Genomic DNA, 14362 nt, shown 5'->3' on the forward strand with positions numbered 1-14362 from the left:
AGTATAGGTCACAGTCAAGTTGCACTTCTGAAGCTGTCTGGGAGAAATTAGCTGTGACACTTATATTTGGCTATTGATTCACCCGTTTCACTAATTTGTTTTTTAAAAGCCTTTTGGTGTAAATAAAGGTTCGTAAGTATTTTTATTCCAAAAGGCATAAGCATATAGTGTCATATGTAAAATACATTATCCAGTTATTTAAACACATTTAGAATTTCTCCACTACAGGTTTTGATAATTTTCACGTTTGCACAAGTGGTGCCTTACAGGGTTGCAACAAGAGAGGTTTTTGTGCCTTGTTATTTATTGTCTCCCCTCCTCCCTCACCTTCTGTATTAACTTTGTTCTGTGGTTTTTCTTTGGAAAAACATCTTGTATATTAAGCCTGTATTATATCACAAACAAACTTATCACTGAGAATATAGGTAAGTGTTATCAAGTTGTACTTGGTTGGGTTTTTTTTATATTTAGCTGCTCTGATGTGCCATGTACACTTTTCATATTTATTGTTTAGAGTTTATGGACTCAAAAGATTATATTAAGCTTTTTTGCAAATATCACTGTATTTTGTTTTTACTTTAACATCCCTCTGAGTAACCCTGTATACAAGGCTTTTGGAGAGAAGATCTGTTGCCTTTCAGTACTGTTATAGTGAGTTCATTTCAGTCTTCCGGTCCTTTTAATTGGCAGAGTTCACTTCTTAGCGAAAGGAATCAGAATGCCATTTTATTTTAAATCAAGGTAGGCATGTTAGGTCACTTTTAAAATGTTACAAAACTGTCTGCTCATGCATAAACCTGTTTCTCTGTCAAATAATACAATACTTCCTGATCTGAAGCAAATATTTTTCTCCAGTTAATATGTGAATAGTGTTTTATAACGCTGTTCTGTAGAGCAGCCATCTTAGTAGGTTCAGATGGCTCTGCCAGCTCAACTCCCAGGGTCACCAGTGAGAAAAGTTCCTGCAGAGAGGCATCTGTCTCTTCTCATTTGCTGTTTAGGCTTAAGCCAAAACTACCTAAAGCACATGGGACCTGTGGTGAAGTGAATAGATCATAGTGAAGTGAGCTCCAACAGTAAGCTTGGCAGGATGGCCAGGACTGAGCACAGTGGGGCTGTTCTGTGTCCTTCAAGGAGGGTTTAAAAAACATCAAGTTGACTGAAAAACTGTGGCAGTAGCCTAGGAGCAGAAATAATTTTAATTCTTATTTCAGTGGATGAGCTTGTCTTCATCATGAATATGCTGCTCCAGGAGCAGTTATAATACTGTAAGGTGCCTCATAGAGATCAAAATAATGTGCAGAACTCTCTTTCAAGCTATGACATTAGTTTGTGGTTGATTGGTGTGCTCACCAGTTGCTTGAGAATATAATGTTCCAGACAGAAAATTGGTACAGTTGATTCTGCTCCATAGGTTGCAAGACTTTGGCACTTGTCAATTCTGCGCTTCATCTTCAGGAGATCTCCATGAAGTCTTTGGGTTTCTCTGTTTTGTGCTGTGCTTGATCTTTTTTCTTTTAGTGAACCAAGCTGATAGTCTCACCTGAGAACTTATTTCATTTTGTACTCCAGGCAATTTAAAATATTTATTTCACTAGTACCGAAAGAGTTGGGCTTATTTTCTGGGAGGCTTGCTAGTGTCACAAGGTATTCTTCCATACAAGTTTAAATATCTAACAGTTCTACTTTGTAGGGCGACTGCCAAATCAGACTAAGAAATGAATTAGGCAACACTGAACTGAGCCTGTGCATTTTCTACACATGTCCAATTACTAGTGACCTAAATCTAGGGCAAAAGCCTGAAGTCTGGAGAGTCCACTTAGAGAACTGGAACAGCAGTCCTTCCATAAAACTGCACATTCCTATGTGGAATAAATGCCCTAGAATAATGGTGTTGTAGAAGGAAAGCTATCACAAACTGTGACAGTTTGATGTGTCTCTTCCACAGGATAAGCATGCCAAAGAATGCCTTGCTGGGAAAGGTGATGTGCTCTTCCTCTCTAGTTGCTGTTTTCCTGAGGCCTTTTGATACAGTAACACATCAGCAAATCTCCGAGAATTTACTACTCCCATTCTGTTAAACTGAGCACATAACTGGATGCTCAGTTGAGCTGAAGTGGGGCTGGGGTAGCTTAGCTTAACTACTCTCCTCTTAAGGAAGTGACATAAATAATAGAAGGAAGTTCAATGTTAAAATAGCACAGGACGCATGCTGTCAACATCTGTTCTTTAGAGTCCTGCCCTGCTCTTGAGCAAGTGTGACTAGCATGAGGGCCTCGTGTAAGCATGATTGCTTTCTAGTTAGTTTAAAGATAATCTGATTTCAAACTAGATCATCCCTCCAGTGGTATTTATAGATCTTTAGGTCAGAACCTAAAGGTTGCTCTTAAAACTCCTCTTTATTTGCTAATAGTTCTAAACCTGTAACTGATCACAGGCTAAGTGTACTGGTTGTGAAACCTATATTAACCTTTAGAATTAGATCCTTAGGCTGAAGTCTGCTTTGACTTGCTGTCACCGTTTATGCCACACTTTCCTTCTGGTGTTGCTTATTGTGGTGCTAGATGTCTGCCGGATGTAACGGGCTTCTTAATGCTTTGGATGTTTCAATAACCTGAAAGTACTGCAGCTTTCTTCCACTACTCTGAAGGCTCAGATCAGCCTCAGTGAACAGTGTGAGTGAGCTCATGTTTGATCTAGTTAGCTTGACCTGCCTACATGTTAAATTGCATTCAAAATCAGCACGGCATCATAATTCAATAGCGCAACTTCTGTATGCACAATAGACTTAAGGAAAAGGATGTAGTTGGGGACCCTTGTCACAGCATGAAGCAAGGAGCAGGACACTGCAGGGGTGTGACTCATAAAGTAGAAGAAGTAGAGCTGTTTTGATGTCCAGCAGCAGTTCAGGAACTCGAGATGGAAGGTCAGAAGCATGCTGCTTCTGAGATCAGTTTCCAGGTCCCAGAGAATTCAGTGACCTAGTCTGTTGAAAACTTGCAGCTGAGCAGTTCTGCACTGACATCAAGCAACAGAAAATAAATATGGATTTGTGTTTCTTGATTTACTTGCTTCATATAATAAGTGTCGTGATGGTAACTTTGGACTGCAATATTTTGTTTATTCTTGTTTGTATTTTAAGGTCAGTTGCATACCATTTAAAATTAAGTGAGATTACAGTTTTGGCACAAACTATAGGTGTTTTCCATCTTAATGACAAGATTAGCATGTACGTATCTTGTGCTTTGTATCTCTGCATATATTTCTGCTGAATGCTTTTCTTGCAAGCAGGCAGCCCTGGTGAAGTCCCATGCTGCCCCACCAAGGCATTCCTCCTTACTTAGCATTACAGATTGGTTTCCTTGCTCTGTCTTACTATTATTCTTCAGTCTTACAGTTTATCTTTACAGCTGTCTGTTGGCAATGTCCCCTGGCAAGCATCTTTCCATCGAAGAAAAAGGGTTTGTTGTTTTTCTGTCTCTCAGGAATTTTTACCCCTGAACTCGTGAACTTGAAAAATAGTGCTTACTCTCCCCTTTGGGGCTTCTGAGTGCCTGTTGACTTCCACAGTCAGTTTGCTTACACATTTTAACTTCAGACATGGCTATTTAGAAATAAAACATTTAGTCAAACGTTAGATGTGACAAAGGGAGAGAAAACTTTTCATTGTAATGTATCTGGAAAGACTGGCTGTTTCACTAGCATTTATTGCTCTATGTAATGCTCTCTGTAGAAGTCATTTATCTATGTGCTGGAATCATGCTTGATGTATATTCCTGGAGAAACTTTAGCAAATGGAGTTTTGTAACAAGTATTTTATTTGTACGTGTTTTCAAAATCCATAAAGCTTAAAATAAAATGATCTTAATATTGCCAATCTAACTGGACATTAAGTAGTCCATTTATAATAGCAGTGTGTGAACATTAAAATTTTCGTTTTATGGATGACTCATACCTGATACAGACTATAGAATACAGAAATGACTTGGCCTATTTATCAGTTTCTTGAATGATTCTGTAACTTTTAGATATGGGAGACTGGCTCAGCTTTGTGTTATTCACTGTACACTGCTGGTCTGTTAATTACAATCACTATTCTGAGCTTAATTTAGGACTTAAATATCAAGAGAATTTACGTATTTACTTATTGTTACCATTACTGCATACTTGGTAACCCAGATAAGTGTTTTCAACAGCTACAATAAATCTTGTTAAGAAATTGGAATAATTTTCTGAAAACACCAGCTTCTCTTCTCAGTGACTTTTACATTAACTAGTAAGAACAGTTTTCTTTAATTCTTAGTTAAAATTCTAATTCTTAAAATACAGCTGTATTCTTCATCTGGTAAAGACAGCAATAATTTTTGTCATGGTAATAAAGTTCTTCCTAACTTGCAGTTGCTACACAGTGCTCAAGCTTCTTCCAACAGCATTTTGCTCATATTTACTTCAGCTGCATCCAGCTTCATGCTGATCTGTGCTGAGAATATGGTTTCTGTGCATAGTACAGATGGAAACAAATGCACTGGAGCATTGGACTATGCAATTTACAGGCAGTGTTGTGATCTTTGTTACAGAATGGGACCCTCCTGCTGTAGGTAGATGCAACTTAAAGGGCTCTCTTCAATCCATTGGAGGCTTTTATTCAAGTGGCTTCCTTTTGGATCAAGCAGGCTGTATGTTGAAATATACTGTGGGAGAATCTGGCTAGTACCATTAGGGCAAAATGTCAAAACTCCTGCTTAAGTCATAGCAGTATGATTTAACCATATGCCACAGCAATCACAACGTCCATCAGCTGGTTCTGTGTCCAGTGGCACAGAACATGAAGTGCGTGAGCATGTTTATCCACATGTGCTTCCGTGCGCGGGTGCTACTGGCTGTACTGAAAGTGCAAGTTTTGTATGTGCATACACAAGTGGAGCAAAAAGCTGAGTTTAACTTGCTCCTAGAATAACCTAAAGGCTCACTTATTTATTTTAGTGACTTAGTCCAGGGAGCATTCATTGCCTCACCTATCTTTGAATACAACCTGCCAGAGTTCATGCATTACTTGGAGAGTGCATGTTTGAACTGAGGATAGGCAACATATGTAGAAATAGCTGGCTACTGTGCAGAATGGTTGAAGTGAGGCAAGTGGGACATAAAAACAATATAAAGGCCAAATGGAGATGGAGATGTCATTCTTGATCTTTGTGGTGGCCACACTGGGCTGTGGGAGGAGGAAGGACTGATATTGCAGTGGCTTGAGGGCTTCAATGCTAGCTGAGCTAGTTCCAGAATCTGATAAAAGACTGAGTGATCCTGAAAATGCTGTCTGTTTTGTGTTTATTTTTCCATCCCCTGAAGCTGCTCTGGGTAAAACACGAAGGATTGCTGCTTTCTTGCAAGAATATGGCTTGGCAGAGAACAGGGCTGTTCTCTGAATATTCAGCAGTGTGGATGTTGTTCGGACACGTTGCTTGGTTCTGACACTGCTCGAGCCGAGTCCCTCTGTGAAAGCATGAGGCTGCTGCAGCTTAGTGCTTGGAGATTCATGTGAGAATGCTTTAGAGGGGGAAATGCTGTCAGTGATTGGATCTCTCTTTATCTTCTAATCCCACTTTAAGCTTTTAGTAAACTTGTTTTTAGGAGTATATGGCTGGAACAAATGATTCTTGATAAACCAGGTGTTTTTTTGCTTAGTCGCTGAACTTTGCATGTGCACTGGCTTTCTAGGTTATCTGGTGACGTGCAAGTGTCCCATTAGTCTGCAATACGTTGAAAAGATAAAAGTGTGACTACCATGACAGAATAATAACTTTGATTACTTTTTATCCTTGAACGTGAAGACAGCACATGAGCAGGAAAAATAAGTTCTAATGGCTGTTATATCATTTATCTAGATGGCTTTTAAATGCTCATCGTGGGTACAGGAAATGTCAGAGGAGGCTATGATTCCTATATGGGCCATTCACTTAAGAGTTGGAATTGATCCTTATGGGTCCCTTCCAACTCAGAATATTCTGTCAGATTTCTATGCCTACAGCAATTATGAAGCATACTGAGAAGGAATGGTTAGTGGAAGAAAATGGATGAATGTTTATGCCTATGTTAATTCTATATTTAAGGAGGGTTTTGTTTTGAAAATACTACTTCATCAAATATTTAAATTCCAATGTGAATGCAGCAAGAATGATAGAGGTGTGTGGTTAGTAGTGTCTCAAAAGAGAAGCATAAGCACTCTTGGTGCTTGGTACTTTATGAAGACAAAGCTTTGTAAATATTAATCTAATGGTTCTTTTTAACAATTTATGGTGAGTTGACTTCGGATGGTGAATGCTTTTTGGGACAGGAAAATGTAAAGGGAGAATCTAGAGCACAACTGGATGTAAGCATCACTGTGAATTTTGTGAAATATGGTGCAGAGTAGAGCACTGAGATTTCGATAGCTGTAAAAAAAATTGAGGCTGAACTGCACTCTAATTCCTTTGCTGCTGCTTATATCCCATAGCACACGTCCATCCATGCTGCCAAAGGACAGCCTGGGAGGAGAGAGATAACTGATATCCAGCAATTTACTGATATCAGCCAAGAAAAAGGAAAGGAGAGCTGCTTCCCAGGCATAGACTGTGTGGAGGAGATTGCATACCAAGAGTGGGTCATGAGATTGTCAGAGGATGAATTTCTGCTTGGACTGTTGGTCGGCTGGAGTTCGGCAGTAGGGAAAGGATTAGGTTTAGCAATAAGGACTACTTTAACTTATTGATGTTTGAAGTATTGTAGTGTATAGAGGAACTGAGATATTTACATTATCCTAAAGCTGAGTTATATATAGCCCTATAAATTCAAATTCCTGGATCTCTATTAGGCTTGTTCTATTTCAGGATGAGAATCCATATGTAAAATTATGCTTTGGTATCGTAAAGTCTTGCCAAAAGTTTATTTAAAGAACACAATTTGGCAGACTGCTTTATCATCTGCTGATATGCATTGAGTCCTCTATGCTCTCTTGTGGTTAAATGCTCTTAAGGCTATTCTGTTTCTGGTGATTTCTGCTATTTTCTTGCTTTTCCTCTCTTCTCTGTCTATATTCCGTTAGACTCCAAGGCAACTGAAGCTGAGAAGAGCTGCTCATGTGTAGCTGCAGAGGTCAGCCAAGGGACAGTGGTTTACTACTGAGCTGCTCATCTTGGTAACAGCTATCCAAGTCAGCAAGGTAGAAAGTCACCACTTGCAATTTCTATCACCTGTACACCATGCTTGGTGTGAGCTGCAGAACAGCGTGGTAATATGGAAACTGGTATTATGGTAGGTCTGTAGAACTGCTAATGGCCAGACCTCCTTCTGAAAAGGACCATTAGGCAAGAGCTGGAAGAACAGCACTTCTGAGCAGCACTTGAGGATGTGAAGTGTGGTGCTCTTTCCTTTTGAGGATTAGGGAGAGCTGCTGTGATTTACTGCAGTTAAAAGGCGCTCTGAAACTCTGCTGCTCATGCGCAGTCTCTTGCTTCGTAGGTTTATTAGCGTAACAGATAATGGGGTTCCTTTAGTGTAAAACAGCAGTGGGTGTATTGAGGCTGTGCTTTTTCCCTGAGAGTGTGTTTAGGAACTGGTAACCATGGCCTAGAATGAGCTAAGGCATCTCAGGTGTTATAAGGTCAAGGAAACTTGGTTTTTTAGCAGCATTTGGTCCATTAAACAACTACAAGTACACCACCAAGTGAGTTTCTACTGCATGTAAGTTAAGGAAAAGCTCCCCTCCCAGCTCTCTGGTAGAGGTTGGGCTAGAGTTTTCCACTTTGGATAACAAACGTTCTGTATTTGGGTACAAATTACAATATGTTTTTTAGGAGGAAAAAAATGTCTAAGATGCTCCTGTGTCTGTTTAATAGCTTTTGAATTTAATGTAGTAATTTGAAACTGGTAGGACAAATTTAAAACTGGTAGGACTTCGTGTAAAATACATTTTTAATCCATATAGTTTTAAGAAAGAAAAAACACAATAAAGATATCTTTTGGATGAATTCTGAAAATAATACTGGGTATTTGGTGTATTTTTTTCATACTTTTTTATATAGTGGATTCATACTACCTGAAGTGGGTAAGGAATGCTTCTCTGAAGATGACATAATGAACACTGTGGCCTCAACATTTGCCACTTTGTTAGGAGTAGGATGGTTTCATGCATGCAAGGATTGTTTTGAAATTATCCATTGTCTTGAAGATGTTCCTACTCGATGCTGTGCAGAGGCATTAACTTGTTTTGGGTGAAGGAAATGATGTATTCACACTCTCTTGGTTTTTTCCAAATATTTTTTACTTTGCGGAATATTTTTATTAATATCCATCAAATAATGGTGACATGTACTCCACAATGTTTTAATTGCCCATTCTTGAGTGTAAGTCTTCAGATATACTGAGGTTTAGGAGAGGGAGTTGTCAAGCCTTTGTAGTCTGTTCATATTGACAAACCGAACAAAGCCTCATTTCACTTTTAAAGCTTCATTGAGGGTGAAGGGCTCAGCACAGAAATGCATTCATGACCTACTCATCCAGCTGCTTACTCTTCTTTAGGGACCTTGACTCTCTGGACATAAAGCTAAGCAGAATGGGGCAGGGAGAGAAGCACTTCCCCAGAAAAAATCTGTCAAAGCTAAGTGCACCTTGTTGTTTGAACATAAAATACCTGGAACCTGTCTTTATGGTGACTCAAAAATTGAAGTATTAGCTACTGTTAATCTGAGTTTGAGAGGCAGCTCTCAACACTGTGTTTAGTTCCTTGTTTTTACTGCCATTCAAATGACAGTGTCATTGGAAGCGCACACCCACTGTTGTCCTTGTTGCTTTTATGTGCCATCTAGGCCAAGATAGACCTATGGAAAGAGCCTGAGGCTACTGACGTAATGCAGCTATGCTGCTATGACATTATCATTTTCAGCTGTAATTTGATTTATTGCCACTTTAAGCATTACTCTCTTCCTTCTATGGTGCAAAGATAATAGCAACTGCCCTCTTACTTTCTGGCATTTTTGTAGACTTTAATATGTAGTTGGTTATGTTTTATCAAACTAGTTGGACAAGTGTGATTTTTGGAAAACAAATTTTATTTAAAACTAAAAGCCACAAATATGTCAGGGAAAGACATCTGTATAAAATTACTACTTTTATCAAGTCCTGTAAGACTACAAACAGAAAAACCTACAGAATAATGATGAGGTTGCTGAACAGTTCATCAACCCTGAAATTCTCAGTCATTTCCAGAATAATACATTTAGCTGGCTAGAAGAGCTATGTGGAATACAAGCAAATTTCATATGAGACCTTGAGCTAGGAAGGAATGTTAGGTAAACTGTGCAAATTATTTAAAAGTTGCCTCAAGAGATCCTAGCACTAATTTAATAAAACAGGAGCAATGCAGAAATACATGTCAAAGCTGTAAATCATAGACAAGCACCGGAGAGATGAAATTACTCTGCCCACTTCAGTCAGTATCCATGTAAATTATCAAAACCCTTGAGCACTCTCTCCAGTGACCCTGAAGGAGGTATCACAAGGTGCTGGCACATACCCAGGTCCCAGTGGCACCCAGTGTGATTCATCCTCAGCTTTATATACCCACTTCTGTGCAGATGTAAACTTTGAGCTGGTCACCCTTGGCTCCTTGCACAGAGGAACAGCTGTTTCTGGTGCACAGCTGCCCTGAGGAAGGTGCATGTCTGAAATGGGTCATATGAACCACATGGTGAAAAAGCCTGTTTCTGTCATTTGACTGCAGGGGCCTCAGGTGACCTGCTCAGTCACGTGCAAAGTCAGGCACTGTGAGTCACTTCCCTGCTGCTTGTACAGGTTAAAGGTCTAGAATTTGGAGTAGCTGAGAAACATGCCTGGGAATGTAAGGGCTCATGAAGGAGCAAGGTGCCTAAGATGTTCAACATTGCAATGGTTATTAAATGGAGCACTTCATGGCAATGGCCTCTAGAGCAGCACTTGGGAGCATTACAAGGCCCCTGGACACCTTGTGCTGCTTGTGGCGAGTTGGGGGATTCACAAGTTGCTATTTCTAGACACCATAGTCTGAAGTCTCATCCTACTAGTAGCAAAGCTTGGGCTGCAGCCCAGAGATGGGTTTGCCTGGCTGGCAAGAGAAACTGAAGAACGGGATTCAAAACACCCGTGTGCAGAGCAGAGAGCTGATTAAGAAACTGCCAGCAAGAGATGCTGGTGCTTGGTGAAACATGCAAGGAGGTCTGGTCCCAAATTCTGCCTCTGGTCTGCTGCCTTTTAGCTATTAATGTAATAGTTAAGAGTTGCATGTGAAAGGAGAGGTTCCTGTTCATTTTCTTAATGGACCTGGGTGGGTTCAGGCAGGCACCTCTCTTGCAGGGCTGTGCTGACACTTGGGCTGTGTTGCTGGGCTGAGCAGGGTTGCAGTGCAGCAGAAACCCTGAAAGAGCATCACCCTCTCCTCTGTGGTCTCTCCCTGGACCTTTTTGTGATGACTGATGCTTGCCTTGGAGCACTGTGGTGCTTTCTATCCCTCCAAGGAAGCAAAGCAGGCCTTCAGGTAACTCATCAAGACAAACAAATTAAAGACAAGGAAAGGGGTGTAAGAGGGAGCACAATTCTGAGGGAACTTATCTAAGATGACTGTAACCCTGGTCTTCATCTTCCTGGGCAAGTGCTCTGGGACTCCTTGGGGCTCAGGGAATACAGTGAGACCAGCTGGGATAAGGGAAGGCTTTGAACCACAGTCCTTACCCCAGGCAGGGAGATTTGAGCCTAAAAGGCCAGAAGAGGCTATTCTAAATAGATGAGTTAACTCTGAAAATGGTTGCATCTGAAGTGGCCTGTGTTGTAAGTATGTTACTGGGAAAGGCAACCCAGAACTAAAAAACAGGTTTCTGCAGAGCTTTGCAATACTAAAAGGAGATGTACTTTGTGTGCTTAATGTTTGATGTCCCATGATGTCCCTAAGGAATATTACCCCCCCATACACATGTGTTTCCTAAAGGGCTCAGTGATACTAGTGTTGGATCCTAATTATTTCCAAGGCATGTTCCAGATGTGTCATGATATCATAGGTATACCAAGGTCTGAGGCCAAGAAGTGATGCCAGCAGTTGAGTATGTTGAACTGGGAAGTGGAATAGCATGATCTGTAGTGCTGACTACATTGAGGTGCTCCTCACTGGTGATGAAGCCCCATGTGTTGTGTAGAGGTGAAACTTTTGTTCCCCTGGGCACATAGGAAATCCTTCTCTCCCTTCTCTCTGAAAATGCAGAATTGGGAACAAAAGATAAAAATTGCCATGTGTGTGGTGGTCAGCAATTGTGCTGTTAAATGAAGGTATTCATTTGTTACCTATTAGTTTTGGTCTTTGTGAAGGAGATTTACTTCAAGGTAAATGTGGAATACTGTAGCAATGGCTATAGAAACCCGTATTTCCTTTTTATGTGACAAGTCTAACAAAATAGTGAATTATGCAACTTACTTCCACCAAAGCATCTTAAGTAGTTTGTAAATGTTCCTATATGTCAGATTCTTTAGGTGGAACAAGTAAAATTTTTTTATTATACCCTTGCTCTCTGGAAAACCAGTTAAATTACTAGTGGATATGAGATTCAGAGAAAGATATTTTGTTTCTCTTAGAGACACTTTAATAATTTCCAGACTATAATAAACCAAGAGTTAATTCTCTAGCTTTTTTAATTGTTTTGTATGATTGTATGAGAGTAGGAAGATGGCTTCATAGTTAAATGTGGAACTCTGGGAGATGTGAATTGGATGGCAGAGTCTGCTGCAGGCTATCTCTGACCTCAGATAAGTCTTTTAATCTCAGTGTTACTCCTGTTTGCCTGTGGAAAACTATGATAATATCCTCTTTTCATCAGTTCTCCCTTTGGTTTGCTTAGATTGCAATCTATTCAGGTCAGAGATTTAGCTTTATCTGATTTATATGGACCAATTTAACTGAGGGCCCTGAAGCTGGATCTACAGATAATTCTATTTTCTAATAGTACTGTATGGAAAATATCTTCAATTAATCCATAAATCCACTAAAATCACACTGAATAACAATTCCTCCCAAACTGCTTGAAATTTCTATCAAATTGCAGAATGGCAGTGTTATATCTAGATGATGGGAACAACAGTATACAGCTGACAAATGAAGGTCCCCGGTGTTAGCGCAGTCTGAATATTTTATGCTAAAGTGCTGTTTTTAATCTAAGATGGCTGGTACTTGATATGTCTTAACATACTGTCATAAGAGCTTGTAAACGAAAAAAAGTAAGTTCTGCAGAAGCCATACAGAAGCATTCCCCCAGTTGCATCAGATCTGTTGGGTAGGAAAAAGTGCTGAAGATCAGTACTGGTGAAAATCAAGATATTAAATCTTTCTTTTCCATTAGCTTGTGAGGCAAAAGTGAGGAAGAATAAGAACGACTTAAAAACAACACACAAAAGTCTAAAGTGAATGCTTTTAATGTATTAGCTCTCCTTTGTAAACAGAAGAATTGAAATTGTTATATCTAGAGGCCTTGGAGAAACTGGCAAGTACAGAATTAAGCAGTAATTAATGAAAATGAGAATCCAGAAAGCTGTTCAGAATCAGATAAACAACATCAAGGAGCCAGATTTCTTTGCCTTTGGTGAAGCAGGTCCAAACCTCTGAGTTCTGATTACCCTTCTCATGGGAGCTGCCAGCTCCTTCTGGTGGGCTCTTAAGTCCTCATGCCACAGCACATTCCCCCCCCCCCCCCCCCCCCCAAAAAAGATGATTTTAGTCATCTCTCTTGGGTGGCACAAGGAACCTGGGACAAGGGTGCAGAGTATATATCTAAGTGTTTATGTCCAGATGTTAGGTGACAGCATTTGAAAGTCCTCTGGATACCTTTGTAGACAATGGAGAAAAAGATGTTTCTAGGTAGCAGTTTTAGACCTCTAACTCCAGGTTTCTTGTGCTTGAATGGGAAGGATGATTCATGTCTGAAATAACTTTTCCTTCCTTTTGTAGGATAAGTGTGGCACTAGTGGATCCCCAGGGGCTCTGTGACATACAGGGGCAACACAAAGCTCATGTCCCAGTTGTGGCTGGGGCTGGTGCCTGCCTTTAATATCTGCCTCAGTAATTCTGCCTTTGCTCTTTCTGCGGGCACCTGTGTGAATGCAGGGACATACCCCAACCTATCCCTACTGCCATAGCCTGGGACTCCCTGTCTCTTTGTGGAAAGGGCGAGGGCACTCTCAGCTTTGGGGAACTGAGCCTGGATCTGCTCTCTGTGTAGGTGAGCCTTGGACAAGTGAAAGCCCTGGTTTGCGTTTATGTGATTTAGGCAGAAACATATGTGGGGATGCAGGTTGAGATTGCATTGCTAGTTGTTTCCAGGAGCCCTTCCTCAAACAGTGAAAGAAAGGGTATTTAGAAATGAAGAAAAAAAAAAAGAAATAATGACTTACAGATAAATCTTCCCAGTTTCTGCTCTCCTTTCCTTTCCTTTCCTTACAGGTGTTGTCTATTTCTAAGGCAATACACATTTTAATGATGTCTAACCTTAAAAATATTACTTTATCAGAAATGGAAGTGAATGTTGTAGTCTAGCAGCCGTCTGACCACTTGCAAAAATTTTGGTTCCTCTGTGACAGGAGGAACTTGCCTGCCCAAGAGGGGTCCCAGTAGTGAAATGCTGAGGAAGAAGGGGTGTTTCTGAAAACCTTCACTGCTTTTAACAAGTGCTGCTGCCTCTTTGCTTGTGTAAGTCTCTTGTCTGTGTGGGTCTCTTCCCAAGAGAGAAGTCTAAGGCAGAGAGAACTTCAGAGTTTCAAATTACACACTTCACTGAAATGTATAATTCATACTTATGAGAATTGTGTACAAATTCGTGTTGCATTGTATAATTTGTGCATATGATCTCCTGTAGTTCCTTGGCGAATATCTTCTTTTTTTTTTTTAATTAAAAAATTAAAAAGATTTTTATGTTCTCTCACTTTTCTAAAATTTTCTACTTTGTCTCCTGTTTTTTTCAGGAGCCAGAAACCTTATGTTTTTGCCTTAATAGCCTCTAATTAATACACCTGACATCTCTTCTTCATGTAGTATCTACATATGATCTCTGTTTTTCATGTTAGCAACTGAGTTTCATGTCATGTGTAAACACATGCAGCTTGGGTCTCCGGTGTTTTCATCAGCAGCTTACGCTATCCTATGCCCTTTCCTAATATCCTTAATCTCTCGGCTTCTGGAAAATAGAATAGTGACCTACTTTATTTTCTGCCTTCAGAGAAAAACAAAGTGCACGTGGTGGAGCAGCAGCTGCTGATTCCTGACAGCGAGTGAAGAGCTGTAGTGCTCTTAGTTCAGAGCTTTGCTTAAAACCGTTCC

The sequence above is a fragment of the Corapipo altera genome, unplaced genomic scaffold (genome assembly GCF_003945725.1).
Source record: "Corapipo altera isolate COAL_440 unplaced genomic scaffold, ASM394572v1 0, whole genome shotgun sequence".
Lineage (NCBI taxonomy): Eukaryota > Metazoa > Chordata > Aves > Passeriformes > Pipridae > Corapipo > Corapipo altera.